Consider the following 14,012-nt stretch of genomic DNA (forward strand, 5'->3'; position numbering starts at 1 on the left):
CCTTCGTTACGCGCCAGTTTATTCATTATTCCTTAAGGGTGAGCACGATTTTCGTTTTCATTGTTATGAAAATAAGAAAGGTTGTTTTTGTTTTTAAAGAATCATTGCAAGCAAGATTCAAAAACGTCAAGAATATAATATAATATATAGCCGCTTTCTCGCTAAAAAAAAAGCGAAATAAATATCGAACCGTTCACAGAAATCTTCCAAAGGAAACAAAAGTGGGGAAAAGCATAACTCCAGACTTTTCAAGGACACAGCATGTTCAAGTACGGATATTCTGATATTGTGTTCGTGTATAATTTTTCAACTCGTGTGAGACAATTTGCTTCTGACATCTAGTCATTATCTATTTATTCTACCATTATCGGCGTGGGATATTATGCTAACAAATTCTTTTGGAAATATGAAGATCTCAGCTTCAGGAATTATTTTTTTTTCCATTTAGCAAAGTAGTGGATCGCATCATATTATAGTGAGTTGTATGTCAGTGCATGTAAGGTGACGTTCTTACCTCTAGCACATAATCTTAAATAGCATCACTGCCTTAGTTGGGGGTACACGTCTCCCGTTTTTCCACCTGCTGGATTTAAGGGGTTTTTATGCCCAGTATTGGTGTGTTTTCGGTGTGTTGGCTAATTTTGATCATATATTAAGAGTTCAGGACGCCTTTTACTCCAAGTACTTTTAATATATTTAACTTAACGGTTTTCAGTGGATTGCAATAATTTCGTAGTTTAACTTATTGAAATCGCCCAGACTGGCTAACTCGCGTCTATGAAATGATTCACACACTAATAGTGATACGAAAATACAGTAGGCCAGAGTAAAATACATGAAGGGATCCGACTCGATGTGTATACACTGACTGTAATATCTTATAGCTGATCATTGATTCTTTGGGTCGCTAATAGATGCGTATGTTGTGAGGAGGAAAAGCGCGTTATTCCTTCTAATTATTCTGCCCTACGGGATGAATGCGATTCATTTTTATGTCAACACCTGATGAAAGGTCTAAGAAAACCATTTACGTTCCATGTTACTAAATGTTGCACTCACGACACTCATATCGCTTCAACAGTTGTAACATTTCTTTAAAAAAAATGTCAAACTTCCAAGACTGAAGAAAAAAAAAAACAGCGACTTTTATTGGAAAGGACCTGACAGGAATAACACCTAAATAATTAATTACAGGTTATGTACTACCTATTGTCACTGTCACTACGGTTGCAAAACGACAAATATCGATGGCAAAGTCGTTTATAAGATGTTTTGAATTCTTCAATTAAAATCCCTAGAGAAAGCCTGCTGCACGCTGAAAAGGTAGGCCAGTTTTCTTTGATGCTACCATGTTAAAACTCTGAAAAAGAAAGACTTCATTCAAATCATTTGGATACAACTAATAATAACGTGCTTATTCCTTTCTGAAGGTAAAAAGAAAAGCATTATCCGAACAAATATGTTGGGATTCCCGCTCCTGAAGAAAGCGAAACTCGAGAGCGAGAATTTTTTTTTTTTCTTTTTTTTTTTTTTAACGCCGTCCTTGCGGTAGAATAAGATTTTGAAATGGACATTTTATGGAAAGAAGTTACCTAATAATGATACGAAACTATTAGAAAACAGAGTAAAATACAAGTAGAAACCCGTGTATAGGTTTGCTTTGTGCTAGACAAATAATTTATCTAAGCTGATACTTACTTTATTATGGTACTATTGTCTGTGCGTGCATTGTGAGGATCAAAAACGTGTTCTTTCTCGTCATCATTCTGCTCACAGGGTGTGCGATTCCTTCCATCATTACCAAGTCTTTCAATTTCTTTTATTTAAGAAAGTAAATACATTTCTTTTTTTTTTCTCAAAGTAACACCCGAGACACTCATACCACGACGAAAAGTTGCGATATTCATAGATGAATTCTTGATCGTTTTACGACTAATAGAAGAATTGTTATATACATCGTCAAGAAAAAAATAGGAACAAGAAATTTATTATTGATCATGTTTTTTTTTCTTTTGACTATTGTAACTGCAACTACGGTAAAAAGGCGCCAAATGCTGAGAACAGCCTTCTTTTAAGACGTTTTGAATTTCTAAAAAATATAAAAAACTCCGCAGAAAAATTTTCCGAGCGAATTAGATCTGATAATTTTCCACCCATGAAAAAAGTTAAAATTTAAGGGGATTGGTTTTGAGTTCTATATTCCTTGCCTAGATTTCGCATTTTATCATTTTCTGCCGAGAAATAATATGTTCAAATTGACATGATATCACTAAGCGCGGCCAAAAAACCATTTGTAATTTTAATAACATTTCACAAAACAGTAACTCTCTCTCCTCGAGGCCAGAGGAAGTTTTAAAACTAAAATTGAAAGTAAATAAATAAAACTCCTTTCTTAATTAGAAAACCAAATGTCAAAATCGAAAACAAGCATAACATCTCTTATGACGAAAACTAAAAAGATAAAATGCGGTTTTCACCTGCCCGGTACAAATTTATTCAGCATTTGTCATCCACATTTGTCTTGTGGCCCATTCATTTCTTAGCCGTTCTATGCAAAACGACAACGTGAAATCGCCAAAACTTGCGTCGTCTGCGAACTGAAACCGCGACGGCAAATTATTTTAATTTCCATTTGGAACTGAACGCTACTTTTATACGTCATGCTGAAGTTGAGCTGTGGCGCCGTATAAGACAGTGAGCTCCTGCAACAATTTTTGAAATTCCAACTAAGAGTAGAAATTAATTTTTTTAATCGAAGTTTTCCTTAGCGTTGCCGTCCTGATTGCGTAAGGTCCCTGGTGTTGTGGGCGACGTGTTGCACACGTTTGGCCACCCTGTGGCAATGAGTTGCAAGGATGGTGTTGGATCAGGTATGAAAACGGTCACATTTTTGTTGCAACATTTTTGGATGTTGCAAGATGTTGTACGCATTTGTACGAGCCCTTTTAGTGCCATCTCATATTTCACCACCTCAGTTTTTGTCTGGCACAATTTTAATTTTCCGGCACGACTTTATTTTTCCGGCACGTCTATAACTTTCTGGCACGACTTCAACTTTCTGGCACGCCTTCAATTTGCCGACACGACTTTAACATTCCGGCACGCCTTCAATTTTTTCCGACACGAATTTAACTTTCCGGCACGATGTCAACTTTCTGTCACGCCTTTATTTTTCCGGCACGACTTGAACTTTCTGAAAGTTAAGGTCGTGCCGGAAAAACTAAGATGATGGAATAAGATGGCACTAACTGGGCTCCGTACAACGCATTTGACCAACTCTTTCGCAACATCTCATAACAAGGACCCAAACATGTTGCAAGTTGGGTTGCGGAATTGTTGTGTGTGTTTGACCAGGCGTTTACGGAAGTTACATGGACGGTAAGCTCTAGATCTTTGTGTTGGTAATGACATGATTTGAATGCTATTTGGTGTAAATGTCTGCGAGAATTTTTTTTTCAAAGACAACAAAATGGCACGATCCCGTGGGGCAGAAGCAATCTGGAGTCTTTGAAAAATTTACAAGTGCATGCTTACGCCAAATTATCCGAGAAATCATGTTATTACTTTAAGGTGCCGCTCTCATTAAGACTGCCCGTCTGAAAAACGTTTTGCTTTATTTTTTGCCCATGAAAAGGACCCTTGAGTCTAAGAATGCAAGCCGTAAAAGTAGCAAGTAAACAAAGCCATCAAAGCTGCCACCGATGCCAGTGTTTTCCCACTGTGTTCCAATGTTAAGAACGAAAAAACTGCTATATTTTTTCCATTTCGAGGCCAAAATTACTGGAGCGAAGTAAAATTGACTCGCAGTCGAGGATTTCACTGGATAGGTGTTAGTGCCTCAGTTGACTTGATAACGAGAGGAATTATGGCTAAAATGCCAGTTAGACATAGAATTTCTTAAAGCCATTTCATAATTTTGGATTCTAACTCGTTAGTTAATCTTTCCCATCACTTGATATACCCGCGAAACAAGTCATGTAAAAAATGAAAAAAATTATCACTGATAATCACGTCTCGCAATGGATGAAGCTGGGTTTGTCTAGCTGGTTTTGATGGTCGCGTACATCATCTTCATAACAAAATACTGCAATACCTATGGCAAAATATGCAATTTCTTACAAATGCCACAACCTGTTACTAGTAATTTTGGATGTTTCATTCAAGCTGCCACTCGGCATTATGGTACCCGTAATTTTCATCAGGCTAAGCATAATCCGGAATACTATCGTAACAGCTATTCAGTCCAAGGAGTGTTCAATTGTGGAACAGTTTACCTACCATACTTAAGGCTAGCCAGGATCTCTTGTGGTTTAGAGTCCATCTAAATGATCACTTTAGAGGTATACTACAAACTTCCCGCCATGATTGGTCAACTATTTCTCATATTCTCTTCTTACTTAATCTATTATGTTAGCCTTCTGAGCCTAGGGGATACGTCATTTGCAATTGGGGCTTTGCTCTCACGTCTCTCCTTTCACATCATATTATCCTATATTTCTCTTATACTATATGTTATTTTATGTATATAATTTCATATTAATATAATGTATATAACTTATATATTTTTCTTATATTATCTGCTACTTTATGTATACAACTTCTTGTGACAAATCACAATAAACTAAACTAAACTAAACTTTATTACATTATGCTTAGGCTATTACAAAATGCCGTATCGCACGCGCTATTTTTAATTTCTCATTAAAAACTTGTAGTGGTGTTACTTAAAAGATACACTCGTTTTAAGCCGGTCAGGAGCGCGTTATTATTTAATGTATATTTTTATGAATGAAACAACCATAAGGGTGCTATTGTATGTTGAGAGCAGATTTGGGGATGGCAAATGTCATGTATTGCTTGACGTTCCTTGACGCAAGATATATCCCTTGTCAAAGATATACCTTTCCTATTAGTTTTTCTATCAGCTACAGTGTTCTTACGTGGTCTTATACTCAATATTTTCAGATTCAGCACAATCAAAGAAGTATGTGGTGGCTGTTCCGCCATTTAAGATTTGCCTTTTTCACTTCTGTCATGGAGTTTGTCACAGCTAATGATCAATGTAGGACAGAAGTAAACATACAAGGAATGGCTCTTAAGCGCTCTGTCTTCAAAAGATGGTCAGTGGCGGCTCCTCACCTCTGCGATGTCAAATGCGGACAGGAGATCACGTGCCAAAGTTATAACTACAATCGAAAATACCAAATATGTGAGCTAAATAACCGCACCAAGGAGGCGAGACCAGACAATTTTCTTTCAGCCCCTGGATGGTTTTACATCCCACGATTGAACGGCCGAGGTAGAAAAAAAAGTCTTTGTAGCTAGGTGTTTTAAATTTCTTTGAATCTTGTCTATCCTAGGCCAACCCGGTTCCTTCTCATCTGATAGCACTTAGAATATGAAGAAAATGAAATAATTGTCCTTATCATATGTCCCGTCTGGCCCCGCTCGCGCAGTCCCATAGAAAACCATACTAACAGCTGACGTGTGAAGGGCCGAACGAGTTGACGTGCGCCGGTCCGGACAAAAACCTTCCTGCTGCCCTCACATTGCTTTGTTTTTAAAACTTAAAAGAAAACTGACAGAAATGTGAAAAAAACTCACTTTTTCGAGAAATTGCGAGTTTCTTGTTCTGTCTTGGAAAACAAAGGAAAAGTTTTAATTACTGAAATTTTTTGTGCTCGTGTGGCTGCTCGTGCCCGTCTATCGCCTCCTATTTAGATTGAGATTTTCATCCCTTAGTGGTCATATGATAAATTGCTTATTGACTGAGTTTGGTCGGACCGGTCATGAGGCACGGACCTCGCGTCGCTTGGTCTCTACGTCATGACCTCGAGCCAAATATTTTTTCTTCCGGCCCTCTCAATCAGTCAATAAGTACATATTGTTGCAGCTCCCTTAGGTTCTATCCCTGAATTACCGGCGCTGTCTTGTCAAGAAATAAAAGCAAGTGAAGGTAAACACACCATAAGTGGCAAGTATTGGCTGGGTCCAACTAGGAAAGGGAAGACAGTACTGATTTACTGCGATATGGTTAACGAAGGTAGGTCTCATAAGTTTTGTTTGAGTTATTTTATTTTGTAACGTGTTATCAGTATTGGGAAAGTATTATGAATTATACGTATGATGCACGATCCTTCCCAGTAGATAGCGCTATTTATGCAATAGCGAAAATCAGACCTGAAAAAAATCAGGCCTGTACGGGATTCGAACCATTCTGATTTTCGCTATTGCATAAATAGCGCTATCTACTGCGAAGGATCGTGCATCATACTTATTCAATACCGTAGTTCAAATATATGAACTTCATATATTCATTTTATCTGATTTATCATCACGGGTTTATTATGAATCAACTTAACGGCCTGCTCCCAGTTGGCTTGTTAGCTCAATTGGTAGAGCGCTGCACTAGTATCGCAGAGGTCAGTGGTTCGAATCCCGTACAGGCCTGATTTTTTTCAGGTCTGATTTTCGCTATTGCATAAATAGCGCTATCTACTGCGAAGGATCGTGCATCATACGTATTCAATACCGCCTTTCAAATATATGAACTTCATATATTCATTGTATATTATGAATTATACTATCATAAATTTCGTTATCACAATGTTTGGTTGGATAAGTTCCAACGTGGATGCCTCTCTCAAGTTTTTCTAACTTAGCGACTGCTTCTCTTTCTAAATTCTAGATATAGATGAATGTAAATATAACATCAGTGACTGCGACGTGAATGCAAACTGTACTAACACGTACGGTTCTTGCAAATGTACATGTAAAGCAGGGCACACTGGTGATGGACACTCATGTTCAGGTGATTTTGATGACATGAATGGATGTTTTGCGAATACCTGCTTTAACTAATTTGATGTAAATCGCCGCAATTGAGTATCATTCGTATTATTAATAAGTTTGGATTTAAAGGAGATGGAAATTGTGCTAAGCTACGTAAGTATACCTTTTTTTCTATGCATTGCATGTACTTCTAGATGACGATGTAGGCATCAATGGAAACCTTGTTTGCAATGCAAACTGCACCAACACTAAAGGTTGTTACAATTGTAGCTGTAAGGAAGGATTTGTTGGAGACGGAAAATCATGCCAACATACATTAACTAAACCTGTGCATCCAATAAATGATTTTTTTCGAAAAGAAAAGTAGATTAATGCTGTAGTGGCTGCTTGGTTGCTAATATGAAACTGTTGTGGCTTATTATGTATTAACAAAGTATCTTTCAGCAATAGCTATTGCCTCAGTACTAAAAATAATTTCTAAAGGCGATTTGATTATGGTTAAGCTTGAATTTCTTCTTTCGTTAAAATTTTCTCAGTTTCTAAATCAATGTTTCTTCCAGATATTAATGAATGCAGCAATTGAAACCATGTCTGTGACGTGAATGCGAACTGTACCAACACTAGGGGCTCTCACGATTGCACCTGTAAGAAAGGATACGTTGGAAATGGGACATCGTGCCAAGGTACGTCATGGTAGCCTCGGCATCCTTGAAATGGTACACTGAAAATGACCAAAAGTGTCTTTTCAAGTTGAAAAAACTTGTAATTTATTTGAATTTGAACCTTCATTGAGTTTGCATATGCGTGAACACTCCTTAATGATTTAACCAAACGAGATGATATTTTCTTTAGCTGAGGAGTGTCTAAGCTACTCAAGTCTGACCAGTGCCAACCGTAAATCCACAATCCCTAAAGCTGGGTCTGCTTTGTGCGACAATTCAATCTCTCATGGTTGGTATCGTTTCCAAGGAGCTGCAGGAACAAAAATGCCAACCACTTGTCCACCTACTCATAGCTGTATGGCTGATATCACAAGCTGGTTAAATGGTGTTCATTCCACAGTGGCCGAAGGTCAGGTTACCAGGAAGGTCTGCTTTCACTGGTCTTCAAATTGTTGTAAATGGTCCACCAGCATCAAAGTGAGAAATTGTGGCTCCTATTACGTATATTACTTCTCTGGTGTACCTGTGTGCAATGCCCGCTACTGTAGCACAGACTAGCTGTCTCATATATTCTGTATATTATTGCTAAGGTCTTAGTGTTTCTTATTTCCTTGGCTGAGTTTGTTGTTTTGGCTAAAGTACCCTTTCACTTTCAGTAGTGATTGAAATACAACATCATTTAACAATTGTAAAAACATCGTCTAGCAAAAGTTGTAAATTCATAAACTTAATCTATTTATCATCAATGATTGATAATAAATAGATTTTTTTTGGATGAAACACCACATTTTCCTCGCGAATTCACCGGAAACCAAAAGCAGATAAGAAAAGAGAATTACTAAACAAATCACTTGAAGTTGAAGGGCTAAACAGCTAAACTATATTTGGCTTATTTAAGAAATATAGAACACATTTTTCCGGGCTCTATAACTTGGTAAAGCCACGCAGGATGCTGGGAGAAGGGAGGAAAACCCAAGAAACAACCACAGTGATAGTTTCGCGTGAGTGAAAGAACAAGTGAATCGTTCACAGAAAAGGAAAAAGTAGTAGACAAAAGGAAAAGTCAAGACTTTTCGAGGACAAAGCTTATTCAAGTACGTGTATCCTATTCATTACCATTCTGTTTTTAGCTTTACTAAGAACGTCAGACGCTTTTAAAATACCATGGTTCGTGTGTGTGTCTGTGAGTGTTTTTTTTCTTCTTTTTATCAATCATGTGAGACATCTTGCTTCTGACAACCTGAAAGCGCGCCAACTACTCATCGCACTTGCGCATAGATTTGACCACGGTGTAGTCTACCATTTCTTTCTTTCTCTCTTTTTATTTACACAACGGTTTTAACATCGTTAATCGAAACTTAATGGAGGACACCCGTCGTAAATTAAAGTAACTATGTGGTCTAGCCAGATTTGTCCTGTGACTGACGCTTGTAATTCCAAAAAACAACATCTCTCCTTAATATATAACATGTAGGTGAAAGCTTGTGAATATAGAATCCTTCTTTTTATTATAAGGATTATTCAGCGATTTACGGAAGCTTCCTTGAATAAACGCTCAATACTGTCAACTGAAAAGTGACTCTGTTTCTTGTGGTTACTGCCAGTAGAATTTTCTTATCCCGATCGAAAGAAACAAATCCCTTCTTGACCTTCGGATGAAATACAAGTAAAGGTCAGTAAAAAAATGATCCCTGCAGATGAGCCTCAATTGAAGAAATTGCAGAAAAGAATAAGAGCTGGTATCTGGAAAGTAAGGATTCGAATCTCGTTAAAGCCTAGATTCTCTTTGCTTTTTTTCTGCAATTTCGTTAATTTTAGCTCACCTAGGAAATTCATTTCTTAAATTGATGATATTTCGTATTATAAAACAGGGATTAAATTATCCCGTAAACAAAGAAAAAATATAAAAGGCACTCATGCCTTGTATTGCTTTTTGCTACGTTGGTTTTTTTAAAGTAAACTTTGGGAATTAGCTATTGTACCATTTTTTAAAAACTCACTTATAGGAATCAGACGATAAAATTATAGCGTAAGTTATGACAGAAATACTTCGCTAAGTTGTTGTTCGTAGATCTTATCGCATGTGCATGGGACTACCGTAGCGCTGGACACATTCGAAATACATGTTTTGTAACTTGGGTAATAAATGTAATATCACTCGTGGAAATTCGATGAAAAAGACCGTTTCATGAAAATAATTGATGCGGTAAATTGGCCACCGTGACGATTACAAAAGCTGACGTTTCGAGCGTTAGCCCTTCGCTCCCACGAAGGGCTAACGCTCGGAAGGTCAGCTTTTGTAATCGTTACGGTGGCCAATTTACCACTTCAACTTTGTTGATATATCCAAATTATTTCGTTACTCCCACCGACGCAGCCCCAAACAATTTCTTTCGAAACTATAAGCCTTTATTCATTTGTATTTTGATTGCTGCGACTACTAACTTTTGTCTTAGCATTTTTCAAGACATTCGCTCCAACGAAGGGCTAACACTCGAAACGTCAGCTTTTGTAATCGTTACGGTGGCCAATTTACCACTTCAAATTTGTTGATATATCCAAATTATTTGGTTACTCCCACTGAAGCAGCTCCAAACAGTTTCTTTCGGAACTATAAGCCTTTATTCATTTGCGTTTCATGAAAATATGATTACAAACGTTTTTAAAGGAGTTCATTATTCCATTGTCAAATAAGAGCTTGCTTTGCTCGTACATATATATATATACGCGCCTAAGAGAGACGATGATTGCAAAGGAACTCTGCATCTAGTATTTCTCCCTCGAGTCTATCCCAGACCAAGTCTTTAGCGATGAAGTGGGCACATTGTCCATGTATCAACATCGTTGGGTCGTTGGAAAACAGCTGCTGTACTCAATATCAAGTCATACTCGGTGAACACACCAGTGAATGAAAAATAAGCTAAATGCCCTGCTATTTCCTTGTCATTCGACAGCAAAGGTAATATTCGCCTATCCTTTTTCTGTCTTTTGGATTGTAGCCAAAAACATCCACAACAATGAACAGCAATTTTCCATTCTTCAAACTTTTTAAACTCATTTGTTTATTTGTTACGCACTAAGTTTTATCAGATGAAATTAACTGTGACGTCACGTTTTATTGCTAATTGCCTAAAAGTAGTAACAAGTCCAGGAAAATTAATTTTTATCTGAATTTTTATCTAAACACAAAACCCCTCCTTCGCACCTTTTGGATTTCATGTAAAAAAATTCCCTACAACTTTTAATTTCGATAAGAAATTTCAAACCACTTGCATATTCAGAATATAAATCTACAACTGCGTGACAAATAAGTCACGCAGTGACAACCATGTCTATTCATTTCTGCAAAATGACTGCTTTCGGAGAAAACAAAAACAACTTTTATCGTATTGCAAGTACTTTGAAGACGTTATTTATATCCTTAAAGATTCTATTATTACCACTGAATCTCACAAATTGCAAATGATAAGCAAAGTCTGTTTTTCATTTATGTCGCCGACTTCGCCGAGCAGCGAAATTTCTATGAATTTAAAGCCCTCGTCTGCATAGCAGCACAAAAACTCCAGAAAGACAACTCTACAAACGGTAAGTTTAGCGTTGCCACTCCTCACATTAATTTAAATATTAAACGTTTCTTTCACTTAGCACCTACAAAAATAATATTTTGAAGTTACCCTACTTTCCACTAGGCACTTACGTAAATAGATAGAAAAATCCTTATTTTATTTCAAATTTAATAGTGATTCTACTTTTATGTACGAACATAGGGGAGACACTGTTATAAAAATCTGTGGAGTAAATAAGTTTTTCATTGCTTTTACAAGTACAAACGAGGCCTCCAAAGTTCGACCTTCGAATGACGCTAATTACGGTGTGAATTGAGTTTTATCGATTTTCTCGAAAACAAAAGAATTTTTCAATAAACTACATATGTCTGGGTTTTCTTTTTTACGTATAGGCCTACCTAATACTAGAATATGAGCCAACTCGATTTTTTGACTGTTGCCGGTGATTTGTGAGTTTGTCTGATTTTTAGGGACATCTTCTGTGACGTGCAGAGTTCTCAGTTTTCGTTCGTATTTTAAGAATGCAAACGCTTTTTTTAACTTATTTGTACGTCTTCCTTTGTTTAAGTTAATTACTCAGATGTGTTAACTCGTGTCCACGAAATAATTTATAACCTAGTAATGAAACGAAATCATTAGAAAACTGAGTGAAATAGAAGTAGAAACCCGTGTATAGGTCTGATGTGTGTAAATTAAATAGTTGATCTTAGCTGCTTACTTTATTATGGTAGTAATCTCTGCGCGTGCTTTGTGAGAATGAAAAACGTGTTATTTCTTATCATCATTCTTCTCTACAGGGTCTGTGTGATTCCTTTTATCGTTACCGAGTCATTAAATTTCTTCTTTCTTATGGCTGATGACAAATTTAAGAAAGTAAATACATTTCTTGTTTTCTCAAAGTAACACTCGAAACACTCATACTACTACGAAAAGTTGCGATATTTACAGATAAATTGTTAACCGTTTCACGAGTAAAAAATAATTGTTATATATATATCCTCAAGGAACAAACAGGAACAAGATATTTATTACTGATAATGTTTTTTTCTTTTAACTATTGTAACTGCAACTATGGTAACAAGACGTAGACGACAAATGCTGGCAACAGCCTCCTTTTGAGAACTTTTGAATTTCTGAAAAAAAAATTAAAACTGAAGAAATATAATTGAAAAAATCTTACCAAATTATTGAGACGAGGCAGTAGTATAGCGGCGAGAAATCACAGTTTGAGCACATTTTCATTAACGATGGCTTCACCCCATGTATCGTGATAGTACGTACTTACAGAAACCAGAACAGATAGGGACAACTGTTGATGAATGGCCTCAACACACACTGAAATGATATTGAATCAGTTGTTATCCATAATAGGATGCCTTTTTATTTTAACGAGAGAAAATAATTCATTAGTTTTCTCGGTGTTTAAATTTATAAAAAATGGCCGAATCGTCTTCAGGTTTTTTTTAAAAAAAGCTTATGAACGATTGCAAATAAATGAATTCTGACACAAAGCTTTTTCAAAAAGTTTTTTTTTTACTATTTTTGTTTAAGTGACGAACTTTGGCATCTCGATACGTGCCTGCTAACTCAACCAAGGTCTTTTGTTCTCACACGAAATAAGCAACAGCGTCCACTTTACCAAAAAGTTCTGGGCAGCGATGACCCTTGCCTTTTTTGATTTCCTGCACGTAGGCGAACTCACTTGCAATTGAACTTTTGATCCAAAACACCATCTCACAAACAGAGACATAACTTTTATGCCAAGAAATTCACCCCAGTATATGCAAGTGCGATTAAAAGTGTCCGAAACAGACCCTTTTAGACAAGGACAAACCATTGTCATCGGAAAGACGAAATCCCCTTTGTGCCCCATCTCCGCAATGGTGGCATACCTGAATTTCAGGCTCCTGTCTTCAGACTCAGGGCCCCTTTTCACTTACGTATCTGGTAGTTTCTTAGCCCGGGAGAAGCTAACAAGGGAAACCAGGCTCCTAATCTGCAAGGGGGCTCTAGACTCTAGCGAATTTGCTGGGTACAACTTCTGGGAGGGTGCAGCTACGACAGCTGCCTCAGCAAACTTACCTCCATGGCTCATTCATTTTAAGGTTCTGGGTCTTTGGTCATCTGACTGGTTTGAGAGGTATATCAAAACTCCACCCTCTGTTCTGGCACAGGTCCTCCAAAAGCTCGTTAGCAAATCATAAGCTTGCCAGCCTGTTATACAAAGTGATATACATGGCTTTATTTTGCGAGCTTTGGACCCTCACATGTCACCGGTAGCTCTGACAAATGTACTTTCTCGTCGCACCCATCTCGTAAATATATTAAGACACCATGTAGTTTTCCTCATTCACCCAAGATGAAGGGCATTACATCCTTTTTAAAGGAGATGCGAACTATTATTCCCTGTGGCTCGCCAATGGGGGAATGCTTTGCATTCTGTGGGTATGAAGTGCTCCTCTCATCACACTCTTGCCCCCATAGACTCGAATTTCGGAGGCCAACTCCCTCCTTTGTACCCCCTGGAGCTAGGTTAGTGGAGACCCACTCCCTCCCGTCAGAGAGGAGGCCCGACTCCCTCCTCTCTACCCAAGAATGTTTAAGTGGCCCTGAGAGAGGGCCAACTCCCTTCTCTTCAGCCACTGTGTACATCCACTTGGGCTGTAGGTTTTCTTTTGTTGACACTCTAGGGGTTCATGCGGCTAAAATATTAACTGAGCACTTGGTCACCCGCTTCCCCATTTTCAGCCACTCAAAGTTGTTGTTGTCCTCATTCCAAAGGTAAAACAAAGGACGGTTCATTAAATTCCTATAGAGCGCGGAAAGCTTGTAAAATGTTTTATCCATGTGCAAAAGTTGTTGGATTATCTCATTCTACCGACAAAAAGTAGTATGATTGTTGTTATTGAACTCGTTATGACGAGGTCCTGGAAACTAGCGTTAACAATTGTGATAGATTAGAAATGAGATAATTTGCGAACCACTTCCGTGC

General features: G+C 37.5%; 1 pseudogene across 1 annotated transcript; it reads left to right on the forward strand.

Moving 5' to 3' along the window:
• Positions 1–793: 793 nt before the first annotated feature.
• On the forward strand, positions 794–8,893 carry LOC111319358 (uncharacterized; annotated as a pseudogene). Its single transcript, XR_015997364.1, has 7 exons — positions 794–1,323; positions 2,769–2,870; positions 4,966–5,299; positions 5,894–6,043; positions 6,689–6,811; positions 7,353–7,475; positions 7,645–8,893. The product of XR_015997364.1 is annotated as an uncharacterized LOC111319358 (transcript).
• Positions 8,894–14,012: the final 5,119 nt, after the last annotated feature.

Source organism: Stylophora pistillata, chromosome 2 (genome assembly GCF_964205215.1).
Source record: "Stylophora pistillata chromosome 2, jaStyPist1.2, whole genome shotgun sequence".
Taxonomy (NCBI): Eukaryota; Metazoa; Cnidaria; class Anthozoa; order Scleractinia; family Pocilloporidae; genus Stylophora; species Stylophora pistillata.